This window comes from Hippocampus guttulatus, chromosome 3 (genome assembly GCF_054856545.1).
Source record: "Hippocampus guttulatus isolate MCC_2025c chromosome 3, RoL_Hgut_1.0, whole genome shotgun sequence".
NCBI classification, from domain to species: Eukaryota; Metazoa; Chordata; class Actinopteri; order Syngnathiformes; family Syngnathidae; genus Hippocampus; species Hippocampus guttulatus.
Window position 1 is genome coordinate 24,415,332 of NC_141263.1, and position 17,622 is coordinate 24,432,953.

Genomic DNA, 17,622 nt, shown 5'->3' on the forward strand with positions numbered 1-17,622 from the left:
ATCCGCATAGTTTCATCACAGTTTTTACTCCCGCTGCACTTGCACTGTGGCAATTTAACCATCGGGGTGACGCTGTGTGACACCATCCGCCAACGCTTTGTCTGCTCTAAAGCATTTTACAGCCTCTGCTGATACCGTAAATGGACAAAAGTGTCAGAAAGTGTGCTTCTGGAAATATCAGCAACTCCTCAGCTCTCCGTTAAGGACCCCGCTTGGTGTATCCAAGCTCTGATTTATGGATTCATAACAGCAACGGGCCTTCTTCCAAAACTATTTATGCTTAGTTTGTCGCATACACTTGTCCAAAATTTCTTGAAATGACGACCGATTCATATCGAGGTGATTCATCCAAGTGCTCCTTCAAAAATTTATGAAGAGGAAGGGCCTCATTCAAAGCGTTCGCATAAAGTTGGATTCATGCAATTGATAAGATGAAAAATTAAGATTTGGGAGAGTGTCATTCAAGGACTCATTTATGGACCTTACTTGAAGCATTCATTGATGTGTGGTCACCCATGGCCTTTTCCCAAAACCCTTTCCACCAAGTTGGAAGCATACAGACTGTCTAAAAAATCCTGAAATAATTAAGAATGAGGGAATGACATCCAGGGCGGCCCGGTAGTCCAGTGGTTAGCACGTCGGCTTCACAGTGCAGAGGTACCGGGTTCGATTCCAGCTCCGGCCTCCCTGTGTGGAGTTTGCATGTTCTCCCCGGGCCTGTGTGGGTTTTCTCCGGGTGCTCCGGTTTCCTCCCACATTCCAAAAACATGCGTGGCAGGCTGATTGGATGCTCTAAATTGTCCCTAGGTGTGAGTGTGGGCGTGGATGGTTGTTCGTCTCTGTGTGCCCTGCGATTGGCTGGCAACTGATTCAGGGTGTCCCCCGCCTACTGCCCGGTGACAGCTGGGATAGGCTCCAGCACCCCCCGCAACCCTAGTGAGGATCAAGCGGTTCGGAAAATGGATGGATGGAATGACATCCAAGCACTCATTAGTGTACTTTATTTGGTGCACGCATATACTCTTTTAGAACACCGAATTGGAACTTTCCCAAAACTGTTCTCACAAAAAAAGCTTACCCTTGTCCATAAATGTCGCGATATCATCGAAAAATATTTTGGTGACTCATCGTAGCACGAAACCCAGCACCCATCTGTTGATTTTTCGACTGAAAAGATCCTTTGCCAAACTCGTTCTGACAAAGTTGGAAGCACACAATTGTCCAAAATGTCTTTATGAGAAAAGCACTCAGAGTTTGCTCGGTGCATCCGGGCACTCATTTACCCCCAACTCCCCGCATTAAGCTTCAACTCGGAAAGTAAATGAAATAAAAAGGTCTGCACAGTTTCTTCACATTGTGAGTAACTAGGCCATTGTCTGTGGGAGGACACACTGCTGTTGAATTGCACCAGCGTCATTTGTCAGAGCGCGCGCGCACACACACACATGCGCACACACGATATTGCATTCATCTTCATCTTAAAGGGGTAACGGCAGAGGTGGATGAATACATCACCCATCCTGCCGCATTAAAGCCAAAGAAAGCTTTCAGCGAACACACAAAAGAAGCCTGGCGCAATAAATCACCTGCTGAACTCACAAGTTGGCACATGACTCGCACACATGCGCGGGTAAACAAACAAACAAACAAACAAACGCACACCCGGGCCGACGTATCGATCAATAGGCGTTCTGGGCTCCTAATACTGACTGCGCTTCTGAATGGCTGTTAGCCAAGAGTCATTATCTCTCACCCTCGTTAAAGTTTTTTTTTTTTCTACAGGCCCTCAGGTGTATGAATATTTAGGCTGAAGCCGACAAAATTAGCCGCATGTTTACGAGCCGGCTGCCAAATTTAACGAATGATTCTACGGCTCAAGGGCGGGAGCGCAAAGCGTGCCTTTAGATACACCTGATGTGAAAGCGGCAACGTGCCTTCTTTTCCACATTTGGCTCGAGAGGCGTTCAAAGACCGCCTAAAAAAACCCCAACGTAAATTAATGATACCTTCAATGGCACGAAGAAAATTATAAAAATGCACCCAAACAGAAAATGTAGCAAGGAAATCACAAAATAAATTCTATGGGGGTGTTTGTGAACACACAACAAAGGAATAATTCTTTAAACATCAACATAGACAATTCTGAAACCATCCAGTGTCCTACAAATGCATTCCAAACAGCCACCAGTTGAGTCAGCTCAGGATTAGGCTTGCTTGTGTTTTCTTTGGTCTGAGTGATTTCAACGGCGCTGAAAAATAGAGGGTGAAACGTGTGGTGGCAGGAGACGGGGTGAAAAAAAAAAGACAGTCCATTTAAGGCTGCGTGCCAACAGAGACACCGGTGACATTTTGGGCGCGGCATTCGTTAAAAGCCACTGTTACAGGCCGTCAGCACTCTGCTCTGCGATCCGGCGCGAGATGTGGCGATTAAACGTGAATTAAAAGTGAAGCCATGAAATGGAGAGTCGTCCTTCCTCTTAAAGTTCAAATCTGGAGCTCTTAGTGGGGAGTCGGTGACACAACTGCTGATCCAGCTCTCGGGGATGAGGGCTTGAGAGACTTAGATGTTCATTTCTGCCCCCCCCCCCCCCCCCCTGCCCCCTGCGTAGCTTTTTGTCGTCGAGGCGTTTCTCAGAAGGGAATCGGCAGATTATTTGGTCAACCTCGATCGGTTCCAGCGCAGCTTTGTGATGGCGGAGGGGACAAACCGCCTGACGGAGGGAAATAAATGAATCTGTGTCCGTGAGCATGACAGCGAGCTACTGTGATGTCCGACCGCTGAGCTCCAAACACTGTTTCAATGACAAGCAGTGGAAAAATACACTCCAGTGATTTTCTTCAACCTTGCAAGGGTGCTTATGAACAATGAACAAGCCCAGTGGTTTGAACCCTTCATTTAAAACATCAACCCAGACATGAAACCTGAATTTGAAACCCAAACAGATCATGAAAACCTCAACCATAATAACACGGGCATGAAACCTAAATTTGAAACCGTAACCCTCAAGGGCAGTGTTTATGTTCAAACTTTTTTCTGAATCTAAAAAACTGACCATTATTTTAACATTCAATATTCTTTTCTCATTTTACTGTTCAACTCATTTTTCCAAAACATTTTAATCAGAGACGCAACAAAACTTTTTTTCGATTTTTTTTTTTGGGTGCTGATTTCAAATCTGCCCATGTTCATAATGTGTAATATCCTGACTTAATATACATCGATCCATCCATTTTCCGATCCGCTTTTCCTAGCAAGGGTCGCAAGGCCTGCTGGAGCCTATCCCAGCTGTCTTCAGACAGTAGGCAGGGGACACCCTGAACTGGTCGCCAGCCAATCACAGGGCACACGTAGAAAAACGACCATTTGTGCTCACAATCACACTCCAGGACAATTTAGAGTGTTCAAACAGCCTGCCATGCATGTTTTTGGAATGTGGGAGGAAACCCGGAGTTTCCGGAGAAAACCCACACAGGCCTTGGGGAGAACATGGAAACTCCACACAGGAAGGCCGGAGCCGGGATCGAGCCCACGACCTCTGCACTGTGAGGTCGACGCGCTAACTGCTGGGTCACCGGGCCACCTTACTGAGTAATAATACTTTTTATCTTATATATTGTCATTTAAAAAATTGAACGTAGATCTGTGTGAGCCGCAGCATAAAAGCAGGGTTTTGAAAGTTTCCTTGCAACAAAGTTCATTAATTTCTCCACCCCCTCCCTCACCAACCGATGAAACACTGCTAAATCCCAGAAATAGTTTTTATCCTGGTGCGCCACAACTTTCAACTCTTGACTCTAAGGCGCCTTAGCCTTCCCAGAGCACAGCGAGCGTTCCGAGTCCTACAAGACGCCGTCCTAAGAAGTCCCGCGGGATTAGCCAGATTATTGAATCACGGCTTTAGATAATAACATCAGTTACAGTTTACTTTTGAGCGCTGATGCAGAAAAAAAAAAAAAAGAATGGGGGCAATATGGCGGCCTGGTAACGATGGCGATGCGAGCGACGGCTGACCAAATTTGTACAGCTGTCGCACGCGATGACACCGAGGCCCACAGGGGCCACATGAGTGCTCGCAACCCCTGCGTCAATACCACATTGCTGGTGACCAGTCATGCCATCGGTGAAACACCTGCCGCTCGTGTCAAATAAACAAGAGTGACGATTACGACGAGGAGAACTGAGATTATTGACGGAGTCCATTTTTCCGGTTAAATAAAATTTGGTTTATTATTAGTTTTTACACTATAGTGCTTTTTTTTCTTCAGTAAACCCACAAAACTAATTTTGTGGTGACTGAAATAGATTCCTGGCATTTTAGTTATTTACCATGGTGAATAATTTCTTATTCGAGCAAATTGACTTCTTAGCTTTGTTGATGAGCAAATTAAATCGTAAGTCAAGGTGTGAACAAATGCAAAGTTCGAGCTGCGAGCAAGTAAAAAGGACCCTCGAAACCACGGCGGCCATGTTGAGGGAGTGGCACAAAATGTCAACTTTTTTGGCAGGCCAAATTTCAAATTGCAATGCTTCTTGAGTTTCTGCGCATGTTTAGATCCCTCAAAAAGAGGATCATCTTTCTTTGCAAACAGCGCCATTGCCACGGCAACAGCATGTGATGGAATCAAAAGCAGTCAATAACTTTTCCATTTTCAAACGCCTTTAGAGGAAAGATGAAAATGATAGCACAAATGCTCCAGGAGAAGTTTGTTAAAATATGACCTCTATAAAATGCCAAAAGTTGGGGCCAAATTCCAAAGTAAATTAAAAAGGTAGATTTGGGTTAAGATTTGTTATGTAGCTCCAAAAGACTTTTTTTTGTGTCATGTGTCATGTTTTGGTTTGTGACCAACAGGTGGCACTGTGGGGCTTTTCCCTGCAGCTGCACACCTGTTGGTCGTTAGGTAATTAGTGGCTTTAAAAGGATATTGTTGCTGTTGGCTACTGTCATGTTTGTTTGTTGCCTGTTGCTTGCTGCTGTCAGGTTTGTTTCGGATCAGTCATGTTTTAGTCACGGTTCTGTTTTAGCTTCAGTTGTGATTTTTGTTTGCTACTTTGGACTATGTTTGTTTTGGATTTAGTTTTCTCTGTTTCAATACACTTCTTCAAGTACAACCTGCTCCTCCCTCCTGCCTGCTTTTTGGGGTCCACCACCATCACGCAACGTGACACAATGCATGCGCATGGATCAAGGTAAAATATACCACCAAGAATGCTCTGTTGAAAAAATTGTGGGAGGCGGTACTGAGACATTTATTGAAATTCCTACAATAAATCAAAAAAATCTTTTGTTTTATGCTAGGTCTGATATTTGTGCAATTCCAAGAGTTTTGGTGTATATTTAGACCCTCAAAATCAATATTGCCACAGCAACAGCGTTTAGTGAAAACGGAAAAGCCTCATGTTTTCACATCATGAAGGCCCAAACATTCCTCTGAGCAAATAGGAGCTAACATATTCAGTATTTTCTTTTGCCAGTAGGCGGCGCTAACACCACGATGACAGATAACTTCATAGATGTCTTCAAGTCTGGGCTTTCATTAAATTTGTGACATTTTGAGAAGATCGGATCATCCGGTTGATGTTACACCAGTTTTTTTGTTGTTGAATCATCAGAATTTACAGCGCTATCATGGCCACGCCCTACTCTGAAAATACACAATATTAAGTCGAAAGTCTGGTCAATGTTGTGAGGCTTTTTTGAATTGCAGTTTGATCCAGTCAACATGACGACTTTAAAATATCCAAAATGATGTGTGTGGCCCGATGTGTGAGTTTTCGTTTGTTAAGACCATCAAAAATCCAAATCATTGCACAGAATAATTTTTTTTAAAGGGTCTAAAACACATAAATCCTGTTTAAAAATTATTCATTCCCGTTTAAAAAGCCCCCTCAATTAGAAAGCGGCCACTGGAAATAATTTTAAACACTGTATATCTCTGACACGAAACAAATGGATTGCATTGTGACGGACAGATATGCCGGTGCATTACGGGTTACACACGTACTTTGTTTGACGTTGCACCCCCCCGCTCCCCATGTTTCTATTTGCATGGTTAATAAGATGAAAGCACTTTGGTGCCAGCAGACTCTCAGGATGAATGCGCCAGGTTATTGGTGTAAGCATCTTGATATTAGCAGCCAGTGTGAGGCTAAAAAGACACTGTTGGCGTCCGCGCGTCGTCCATTAAGGATATTGTTGTCTTGCGGCATCTAATAACATCCCCTGCAGAGAATCGCCTGACGTTGGGGCCCCTCCATTGTTGGTTGGAGTGGAGGGGAGAATGTCAAGGATCCTTTAAGCCATTTGGACTTTGCCGTGATGGATATTGGCAAACAGCTTGCCTCTGTGAGTAAGGATAACCTTCCCATTTGATCAATCTTGCACCCCCGTCTCTCAGACTATACCACCCAATAAATCAATAGCCCCGATGTGTGTTTGCCGCGCTGCTTTTCTATTCCACCGCCAAGCCTCTTTTCCTCTCCCCGCTACTTTCATGATCTCTTTTTTTAACCCTTGATTGTCCTCGCGCGTCTTTTTCATTCCACTTGAAATGAGTACTTTAGCTTGAAATTCAAAAGGTTAAATATTGATGACATTTCCTGGAGTGATGACCCTTTAAATGCAAGTATGTTTAAATCATCAACCGTTTTCCCCCCTCAAGAAGAAAAAAATAACAAAGAACACCTTTAAGTGTTATTGTTCGGCCCTGAAATGTATGAGAGGCGCATTTTCTCAATGCAAGCGCTTCTCTCGCCGGTTCTTCATGAGAACCATCAACCTTGAATAATAGAAATACTGTAAATATTAGAAACCACATGGTTTGGGATGCGTGCAACACAAAATGCAGCCTTCATGTCATCATCAATATCACCGGAAATTGAGGAATGCGATTTTTCTAGATTTGGGTCTGACAGCTGTTTTTGACACATTTTTTGGCTGCAGGATCCAACACTGATGTCAGTTTTTGAGCTACACCCCCTGTTTTTTTTTCTCAAAAATAGATGAAATAAATGTGTGTGTGTGTGTGTGTGTGGACACTTCAATGTTCACCAGTCGCACACCGTGGACCTCGTTCAGGAACATTTCGAGGTCAAATTAATTTCACTCAAGACCGCAATGTACTCACTCCGACTTTGATGATGGCATCCAAACAGAAAAACCTTCAACAGAAACGGCAATCGGTATTGTCGAAAAAGAAAAGAGACGCTCGAGTCTCGCAAGAAAACCTGCAAAGTTGATGCAAACAATGTCAACATGTTTCGACGACTTGCGAACCATCTGCGCGCATGAAAGCAGCGTTTCAACAAGCTGTTACTGAGCGCGACGATATTTCACCGTATGAAGTCATCTGTTACATCATCGGAACGAAAAAGAAGCCATTAACCCAAAAAGAAGACAGACGGAGCGTCATCAGGCTTCAAAATCAATGTGTGTACTTTGAAGAACGGCGGTAAATAAACAACAGTCGTCAGCTGCATGAGAAGCGACTGTCGGGACGGGATGTGTTCAGGCAGATGCCGGCATGGAGGAGAGGGGTGGGGGGCGGGGGGCGTTCCGATACTATCAACAGGCTGGGGATATGTACATCGACGTCTCATAGAGCATGTTAGCCCTTTGCTTTGGCACGTCATCCAACATATTGAATGTGGCAGGTCTGCCCAGTAAACGAATGCAATTTGCACCTTTCTTCAAAGTGCTTCGTGACTCTCATTCACCCACTCACTCGGCCGGGGAAAAATTAGCCGCTGCTAACAGCTTCGTCAGTCATAAGAGGATGCAGGAAAGATTCTCAAGGATCCATGAGCAATTGAACAATGAAAAAATGGTGTCGGGCTTTGACCAGGGGTGGGCAACTGTCAACTGACATCAGCAAACTCAGTTGAAGCTTGATAACGATCCTGATTTAGTTTGAATCAGGTGTGTTGGAGGGGAGAAACATCTAAAACATGCAGGAAGGCGGCCCTCGGGGTTGGGAGTTTACCACTCCCGGTTTAGACAGACTCAAATATTAATCTCATGTGGGTGCCAAAGTTTCATCATTTTGAGCATGAAAATAGGGGCTGCAAGGGTTCGTTTGTCAATACCTGTTGCAAGAATACTCCTTTTTCTAGCTTTGTTTTTTCTTCTTCTTTCTGCCTACATTCTTGCTGCTGGAGGCTGTAAATTTCCCCAGTGTGGGACTAATAAAGGATATCTTATCTTATCTTAAATCGCGTTAGGCAACTTTAATGTTGGAGGGTGGCGGACTTTTTGATGAGTGCAACTGGTTTTCTAAACCCAACAACAGAGATATTGAAGCAACCAATACAATAATCACAAACTGTATCCCCCCCTGTGTGCTGTGGGCTCTCTTGCATAAAAATGCCCATTCAAGAACGGCACAAAACTGCTGAACAAAAACAACAACATTAATGCAAGAACAAATCTTGTCTTTTTTTTTTTTTCACGAAAATGAAAACACGCCAAATTTTAATATGATTGAGGTCTTCATTTTTGTCACACAGGACAGGATAAGACCCGATGTTTAGTTCAGAATTTTGTGCCCTGACATTTATAAGGTATACTCACTATTTTTTCCAGTACTCTTAAATTATGCAATGTATAAACACTCCTTACCCTCAAGCCAGTTTTTGTATTGGTCTGACTATGACACACATTTCATATTAGTTTCAGGACTATTTTTTTTCTCTTTTTAATTTTCAAGGGGGTCTCCCGTGTGAGTCATGTCATCCATTAACCATAATCCATTGCTGTATGAGGCATTCATTTCTTTCATCTGTGACAAAAACTCTCTCTGAGAGAACCGCAATTTCAAGTTCTGTTCTCACGTCCTGCGACGGCCACAATATGAACCGAAACCCGTGCATTGAAGCGTCCGCCGGCCATTTAAAAGGTAGCGGAACAAATAAGTGGCAATACTCGGTGAAGATTTCCCAGGTGGCTGTGCGAGCATACGTCGTTTCCCCGGCGGCCGCGGATGTGTCGCGCCTGATGTTTGGCGGGAGGTCGCTAGGTGGTCACGGCGATGGCATCGTTTCCTTTTCATGAAGTTCAGATGGTTGAAGAGAGCAATGACCAAATTCTGTTAGCAAGCTATCTTTTCCAAACACTTCAGTCGGCATGCTCATCGCTCTTCATTGTCGAGCTCCCCCCCCCCCCCCCCACACCCCCCTCCCCCATCGTATTGCTACTTCCAAAGTGCTTCCGCCTTTTCAAACGCCATTGGCGAGCGGCGGCGGCGGAGAATTGTTGCAAATGTCAAAATATGCAAATCACTCCTGACCTCTCTTGGGTCATAAAACGCAGCATTAAAAAAAAAATAGTCAAGTTAAATTGGAACAAAGGATGAGGAGGGTGGAGGAAGATGAGTCATGTGGCAGAAAGCGGAAGCCTCGTGCTTCAAAACTTCTGTGAACAAGAATAACAATAATAACAAAATAAAATGTTTTTGGTTAACATTGCACATGAACATGTACCGAGAGAATTAGCTCAGGCGCCACATGCTGCTTCACCCACCCCATTATGATGCGTTCACATGTTGCAGCCCCATTCGGCTAAACTTCCACTCCGGGTCTCAAATTGTTTGTCAGATTAAAGCTGATTGATTTAGCAGATTGCAAATATAATTAAGAGCAGTGGTGAGAATTGTGATATGTTGACATTTGGGTGAGCGCAACAACACCAACGTAAACTAGCGCCTTAATCATGCAAATTGGAAAACAACAGCCGATTTAATTACGGCCCGGTCGGATCGTTGGCGGCCATTAATTACATTGGGTTTATTTATTCAAATTCACACAGCTCGTCCACTGGCGTGGCAATTAAGCAGGACAGTACCACCCACCCCTCTATCCCCCTCCAACCAACCCAAGTAACAGAATTTCCATCTTGGCTTCATTAAGGGGACGCGAGTAATAAGATGCGAGGGGGATGAGCCACAAATGAGCTGCGAAGGCGACGTGAAGCGTCAGAAAGCTCGATCAAGACCGTCTTTTCCCTGAGTGGCCTTGATGGAACGCCATCTTCAAAACAAAAAGTAAAAGGAGACACAGCGGACCAACGTTTGCATGTGAACGTCCCAGGGACTAAGGCGATATCTAATCACAAACGTGTAATCGTTTCGCTCCTTGTAACGGGGTGTTCAAAACAACCTTGGAATAATGCCGTTGACATTATCTGATCACAAACGCCAAATTGCCTGGGCTACAGTTTCTTGCAGCCAGGCGTTGATAATAACGTTGGCGTCATGAGTCACGCGCGTCTTTGCCATGTCAACAAAACAAATGACATGATCTGATCATAAAGCTCCGATTGTTTACCGTCACTCGTAGCAAAGCGTACGAGAATAAGCTTGGAATTATGAGCCACTTCCTGCTTTAGCGTCTCGAAAGACAAATGCAGTATAATCTGAATCCAAACACAAATGTTGACAGTTACGGATCACAAATAAACAATTGTTGACCAGGACTGTGGAGAGACCATAGCCCCAGAAAAATATTAGCTATTCCCAAACCGTATACAATTGCTTGGAAAAAGAATATAGACGGAATAATAAGCCACATGCTGCTTCATCATGTCTCAACACAAAGGTGGTAGCTGATCACAAACATACAATTGTTTAGTTACTTGACCATTCAAAGTACTGCAGCTTTATTGATAGAGCACATTTCCTACACAGGCTAACTCAATGTGCTTGACAGTGCAGCATTTCAAAACATCAAAAAACAAACAATCTACGACATTTAAAATCAAAGTACAGTACAAACATAAAAGATAGATTACTAAAAGAACGTACAGTGCAAGAAAAAAAATTGATTTGTTTTAACATTTTGAAAACGCTTAAACAAAGCAACATCATAAGCAGAGATGGGAGCGAGAGAAGCGTTTTTAACCTGGACTTAAAAATATTCACACTTGGGCTTCACTGCGCTTCTGTTGGCAGTTTTATTTCATTTGTGTGCAGCATAACCGCTAAAATGCTGCTTCACCATGTTGGCTTGGAACAAACACATTGACACTCATTTAGGTGATGCCGAGGCATCACAGCAGTGATGTTGTTCTCCTCCTTCGCATGGTTGCTGTTCACTAATGCGAGATAAAAAGTGTCCTGCCAGGTCCCCGAAGACCTACGGACAACGAAAGCATCCACTTGTTCACAATTACCGGTCCTTCGAAACCGAGGTGTCCTACCTGCAGGTGATAGTTTTGCTATTTTGCCCATCACACTGTACATCAACACTGGTCTTCATGTTGATGTTTAAAGTGACAACTTCTGTGAAAGTGTGTCATTGTAAACAGCCGTGAAAGGAAGATGTTTTGGATGGATTCATCCCAACATCTCGTGCGGATACTTGGCAGCGGGAGGGCGCATTTGAAGACGGACTTGAAATGGCTCGCGGCTTTGGCAGCCGCGGGACTGCCGCATTCTTTCTTTTCTCACACCAAGACCAAACCTCACAGGGATTCCCGCTTTCTAATTAATAACTAGCATGTGTTAGTGTGTGCGCGCGCTATTTGAAGTCGCGCAACCCCGCCTAGTCCTCCCCTCCCCAAATCTTTGGAGGCGACCGGCAATCCTGTGGGAGTCGCATCAGAGGAACACCATTCGGAAACATTGCGACAGCGACATGGAGCGACACTTGTTCCTGTGAGCTTTTTGCAAGCTCACAATTATGTCCAGACATGGAATTTGAGCAAAAACTCGTTATCCTCGCCCCCAAGTGGATTAATACAAACACGAAAACCTCCATGTTTTGTTGTTCCTTCCTTTTGTTTGAAAATAAATTGCCTCCTGCTCTGACTCCATTATTGCTGTTTTTCATTCCACATCTATCTTGACATGAACCATGATGAAATTCTTGATGTTAACATTTCCCTTTTGGACGAGGTTCCCGATTGTATATTCATCCATCACACGGTCCCGACTCAAAGCAGGCGGCTACGTTTATGTGTCCTGAAATGAAACTTAAATACCGTAATCAAAGAAAACTGCTCATCATTTTTCCAAATCAATGGAGTTCTGACTCAAATCTGCTTCTACACAAAACAACACACGTGGATCGAAGAAACAACCAAACAAAAACGAGGCAATTGAAAACCATTGAAAAGGCCACTTTAATTCTCTGTTGAACTTGTATTTATCCATCAGATGCTGCAACCTTTTCCCCACAATCAAAGCATGCCGCAGCCTTTTACTCCTTTCGCTGTTTTCTGGCAAGGCTGCTTGGCTACTGTCACGATAACGTGTGTGTCGTATCGGGCGGTTTCGCATGCAGCTGTCAAATGCCTTCATTGCTACGCCAACTGTTGGACAATTAAACTATCAATACCAAATTCATTCATTCATTTTCCGATCCGCTTATCCTCACAAGGGTGGTGGGGGGTGCTGGAGCCTATCCCAGCTGTTTTTGGGCAGTAGGCAGGGAACACCCTGAACCGATTGCCAGCCAATCGCAGGGCACACATAGACAAACAACCATCTGGGCTCACAATCACACCTAGGGACAATTTAGAGTGTTCAATCAGCCTGCCATGCATGTTTTTGGAATGTGGGAGGAAACCGGAGTACCCGGAGAAAACCCACGCAGGCATGGGGAGAACATGCAAACTCCACACAGGAAGTCCATGAGCCAGAATCGCAGCTTGCACCTCCACACTGTGAGGCCAACGTGCTTACCAGTCACCCACCGTGCCACCCTAAATTTGATTTAAAATTGTTTAAATTTGCCCACCAGACCGTGCTGTTGTTTCTCCCTTTCAAGCACGCAGTGAAATTAACTGATTTCTGCAAGGGTGCCTCCCTACTGAAATGAGAAGCCCACGTTACAATTTTGACTGTTTGTATTTTATCTCCTTTAATACGAATGAAACCTGTTCACCGCAATTTGTTTTTTTCTTGTTGTTTTTTTAAATTTTTTGGTTAAACATGTTTTTAAGTCATAAATTAGTGCATAATGAAAAGCAGTGTACTACTCAAAAATCTCCTGAAACACGAATTTTGCTTGAGTTGCGCCAGACGGCAGCGGCATGATTAATTTAATGCCGTTGACAATCGTTGATTAATCGTCGATTTCTACACTCCTCAAGACCGTCTCCTCGCCGCTAACTTTAATGCTGTCTGATTATCTGGATGGGGTTGCGGGTGCGCGGTGGGAGGGCAGGCTGGGTTTAGACCGCAGTGGCTAAATTACTCTCCCGTTTAATGCGCTGACCTTCTCATTTACACCACATCTGCTTTCTGAGAAAGGTGATTTAAAATGATGAGTTGGTCTGCGATAATGTCAATAGAGGTCTTTTTAACCATCCTCTAAATTAATATCATCTTTAAAAAGGCATTAACAATGTCACCTCTTGAGAATGATGCATGATGAAAGTGATGTTTTTCATGACCAGTTCAGGGTGTACTCCGCCTCTTGCCCAAAGGCGGCTGAATGGATGGATGGGTATACTTGACATTATCATTAAAAAATCGTATTTTTTTACATTAATGGGATATCCAAAATCCCATTAAACACAAAAAGCATAGCCGATGTCATATCAAACTGATGGCTCTGTTGTTGTAATGTAGAGTTCCCTGCAGCTTTAATATTGCCCAGTGGTTAAATTCAATTCGCACTCACGTGGGAATTAAAAAAATGTGAAAAATGTTCCATAACTCTTGTTAACTGTATTAATCGTATTAATTGGAATGTAATCGTGATTCTGATTTTGGCATCTCTTGATCTTTGAAATGTCATAATCCCAAAAAAAACGATTAATGTGTTTCTGACGTGTAAGTACCCTGAATGCACCATGTTGCTCACGTAGCAAGCGTGTCGTTTTCGGGATTCAGTTGTCCCGAAATGCACCAAAAAACCCCAATGTGCGTGGCACAATATTTACTTTGGTAAAAACGACCAAAACGGTTATTGTGCCATGTGCAGGGGCTCGTTTTATCATCTCATATCACGATACTAGTGAGAGGGGAAGAGGTAGAAATATTTTGGGGGTGTGAGGTGACGGTCTGATATCGGTATCAGACAGGTCTCAAGGCTGCAATATCTGTATCGTATCTGAAGTGAAAAAGTTGTATCGGGTGCACGCCTCCCTGAGGTCCAGGTAGCCCAGTAAATCCCAAGCCTTGTGAAAATAACATCAGATAAAATAAATGTGATAACGAGATATAAGGGCAATGCTTGCTCAAGGCTTCAATGTGCGCACAGATGCAAGGCATCAAAGGTGTAGATGTTAGCAGAATGAAATTGGAAGAGGATGGAATTTTACCTGATATATTTCCAATGTCATTTTGCACTTGACAAAAAGAATAGAGTACTCAAAAATAAAGTGTTGAACGTGTGGGGATGAATGAGCTTGAGTATATGATGATAATATGGAATAGGTGAGCTTTAGGAGATGAATAATTCCAAAATTTTCAAATCAATGTATTATCATTATAATAAAAATGATTTCAATCTGGAAAAACAAAGAGAATTACTTTTTAAAAACTAATCGTCCAGCCCAAATGTCTGACATAAGTCATGCCTTTGTCATTTGAACTAAAACTCAAAAAGAAACCAAAAAAAACGTTTTTAAATGTGTCTACATAATACTTTTTTTTACACTTGTACGACAATTAATGTAAAAAAACAAAAACAAAACTGGACCTTGTCCAGTATTTGACATCTGTATTGACATCATCGGATTCCTGTCACTGCCCAGAAATTTGCATGCTGGACGACAGCTGCTGATGTGACATCATTGAATGCCGCACAGATATAAACAGAAATGTTAATGATATTGACTTACGATGGCAAGGAGGGGGACCGGGACATCTTATTTTTATTTTTATGATTTGTGAGCTGAAGGAAGCCACGTTTGTCAGACAAACAGAACTCCACTAATGAAGACTGCCAACACCCCCGCCCCCTTGAACCGCCTCAAAACAACACAAGAGCAGCACCCACTCGCACTGCTGCCACGTTGCCAATGAACGCTAGAGGGCGCCCACACCAGCGCTCTCCCCGTCTCTCCTTTCCAGACGCACACACGCACATGCAATCAAACACGCTCATTTAGAGCCATGATGAGCAGAACCTCTTTTCATAAGACCGCTGAAACATTTAGAATGTCTTAAAATACTACATTTTAAATCTAATATTAAAGATGCATAACAAAGTAATGACAAAAATAACGTAATAAGAATAACAATAATAGAATAATAATGATGATGATGTAGAATATACGTTTGGTGTCAAAACAGTCACAGCAAAAGGCAAAAATTAGATACATGAATGAAGTTGTAAATCCAATCTTATAATAGTTTTTTAAACACTGTTGTAGGATTCTCAAAGGCTCTGAGTTGAAGCATGACATAAAATAGAGATTAAAAAAAACACAGGTAAATAACAAGAAGAAGTTTGGTTTAGAAATCTGAAAATAGTTGCAGCCAAAGCCAAATATCAAATCTTAGTTGAAAATCTGATCTCATACATTTGAAAAAATAACTTTTAAAGAAAGATTCGCAATGGCTGAAATGGCACACGCTACATGAAATAGAAAGAAATTTGTATGAAAAAAATGGTATGAATTCATCATAATATTGTAGAAATACTATTTCCAGGCTTTTCCAACGTGCTTTGAGTTACAGCATAAGGCAGCAAAAAAGTAATTTGGGGATGCTTTGATTCATGTGAAGCGCTTCATTTCACTGCATCCCAATCCAATCAAATCACATATTGTATTTTAAAACTAGTATAAATCAATCTCATGTTAACAAATCGTTCATTCTTTCGCTCTCCCCGCAGGCCAGTGAGTACGAGGTGCGTGTATCACATGACAACCTGGCACTAATTACCCCCACCCCACCCCCTGCACCTCCTTTACAAACCGATCTTGTCCAATATAAATAAGTGGAAGCATTAAAGTGAACTGATGTGATAAAAGCGCTCAGTTTTGAACCGCGCCACCTCTGCGCGTTCATTTGCGCGCCTGTTGACCCAATGAGCAGCGCTGGCGAAGGGTGGTGGTGGTGATGGTGTCGCTCATTCTCTCGCTTTTTCTCGCTCTCTCTCTCTCTCCCTCTCTTCAATCTCCTCTACCTCACTCTTCTTCTTCACTCCTCCATCCGGCCAGTGAGCCTGTCGGAGCTCTCGACTCGTATCGCTTGACGAGCCGCGCAAAAGGATTTCTTCCATTTTTTTTTGAGGGGGGGGGGCAAGTCTGGGAGGGGTGCAGCGGCAAATTGTTCATTTCCCCCCCATCATCTCATGCACGCTGGAGTTGCTTTTCGTTGAGGAGGGGGGGCTTGAAAAATGACGCAGCAGAGAAGAAGAATGCAAGTGTCACGAGTAAGTCCGACCGTCGTCGTGCATGCAGGCAGCCGCAACTTGGACGGTCCTCCGGCTGCTGCGCGCGCCGAGTGCTGCCGAGTTGCACCTGCTGCTCTCCCCGAGACGAGCAGACGAGCGCTGCAACCGACACTCAAACTTCACGTCGGGCAGTCCTGCACACTTTTATTTCTTTCTCCTTTTTTTTTTTTTTTTTTTTTACTTGCGTGAACATCCAGCCACAACTTTCGATTCAAGCGATGTATTGGCAGGTTTGTAACAGCCGATCGGTAAAAAGCGGCAGAAGCCCCCCCCCCCCCCCCCCCCACTCCCCTTAAAAAAAGCAGCGAGTGAGTCGGGCAATTTGGACAGCTCCTCCGTCTCAGCGGGGGAGCTGTCCGGTCTCTGTGGTGCTGAAAATGATACACTCACTCACTGAGTCGAAAAATCCGGATTTGCTCAAATCCCGTTTTGTCCGTTCGTAAGGGACACTTCCTTTAGTATTCCACCTTTGTTCCCGTCTGCAGGTATCCCGCATCCACTCTTGCTGTGATCGCACTGACCGGGATTTTTCACCCATTGCCAGTTGTCCTCCATCCAGCATCATGAAGCCCCCACCGCCCACCCTGTCACACACATTTTGAGCAACCCGTGCCCTTTCCCCAGTGCCCCGCATCTGTTCCTCGAGTTCATGTAGTGTCTTCTATCCGTAGTACACCGCATGCCTCTCGAGTATTTTTCCCCGCGTTCGCTAGTGAACGATGTCGAGCAGACTGTAGTTTTCACCTTTCTGGGCTGAAACACTTTCTGGCCATTCCCAAAATCCATCCCTGGTGTCCCACATTCAATCTATGTCTTCTGTCAAGAATATCTCGCTTCTACGCTCGAGTATTTTTGCACTCGACGTGCAGCGTTTCACAATTTTTGTGACTTATGGACATTTTTTTTTTAATTCTTCCCTATCCATTCACCATTCTCAGTGCCCCACTTCCACTCGCAGTCATTTACGTCAGTCCTTGTATTTTTCACCCATCCTTATTATCTGACGTCCACTATCCCGTATCGTGCGCCCTATTCCAAGTGACGTCCTACCATTTCCAAAATACGTCCTTATCCTTAAACTCTTTCTAGTATCCCACTCCCACTCACTTGATTCACTGTCCGTCCACATCACTGCAGCCTATTCCAGGTGAAATATTCCCATTTCCAAAATCTTCCCCCATCCTTTAAGCTTTTTAGTGTCCTGAATTTGGTCCTAGACTCCGTTCAGCATCTGAGCGTCTCCGGTCTATAGTCCACACATCGCTCCCTCGTCA

At 43.8% G+C, this 17,622-nt stretch overlaps 1 protein-coding gene across 2 annotated transcripts in view; it reads left to right on the top strand.

The window, feature by feature from the left end:
• Positions 1–16,197: 16,197 nt before the first annotated feature.
• Positions 16,198–17,622, top strand: part of cdh8 (cadherin 8) — a 108,934-nt gene continuing 107,509 nt past the window's right edge. For both annotated transcript variants that reach the window (XM_086107612.1, XM_086107613.1), the window contains exon 1: positions 16,198–16,327. The gene's annotated coding sequence lies outside the window, so the exon portion shown is untranslated. The remainder of the gene's footprint in view (positions 16,328–17,622) is intronic.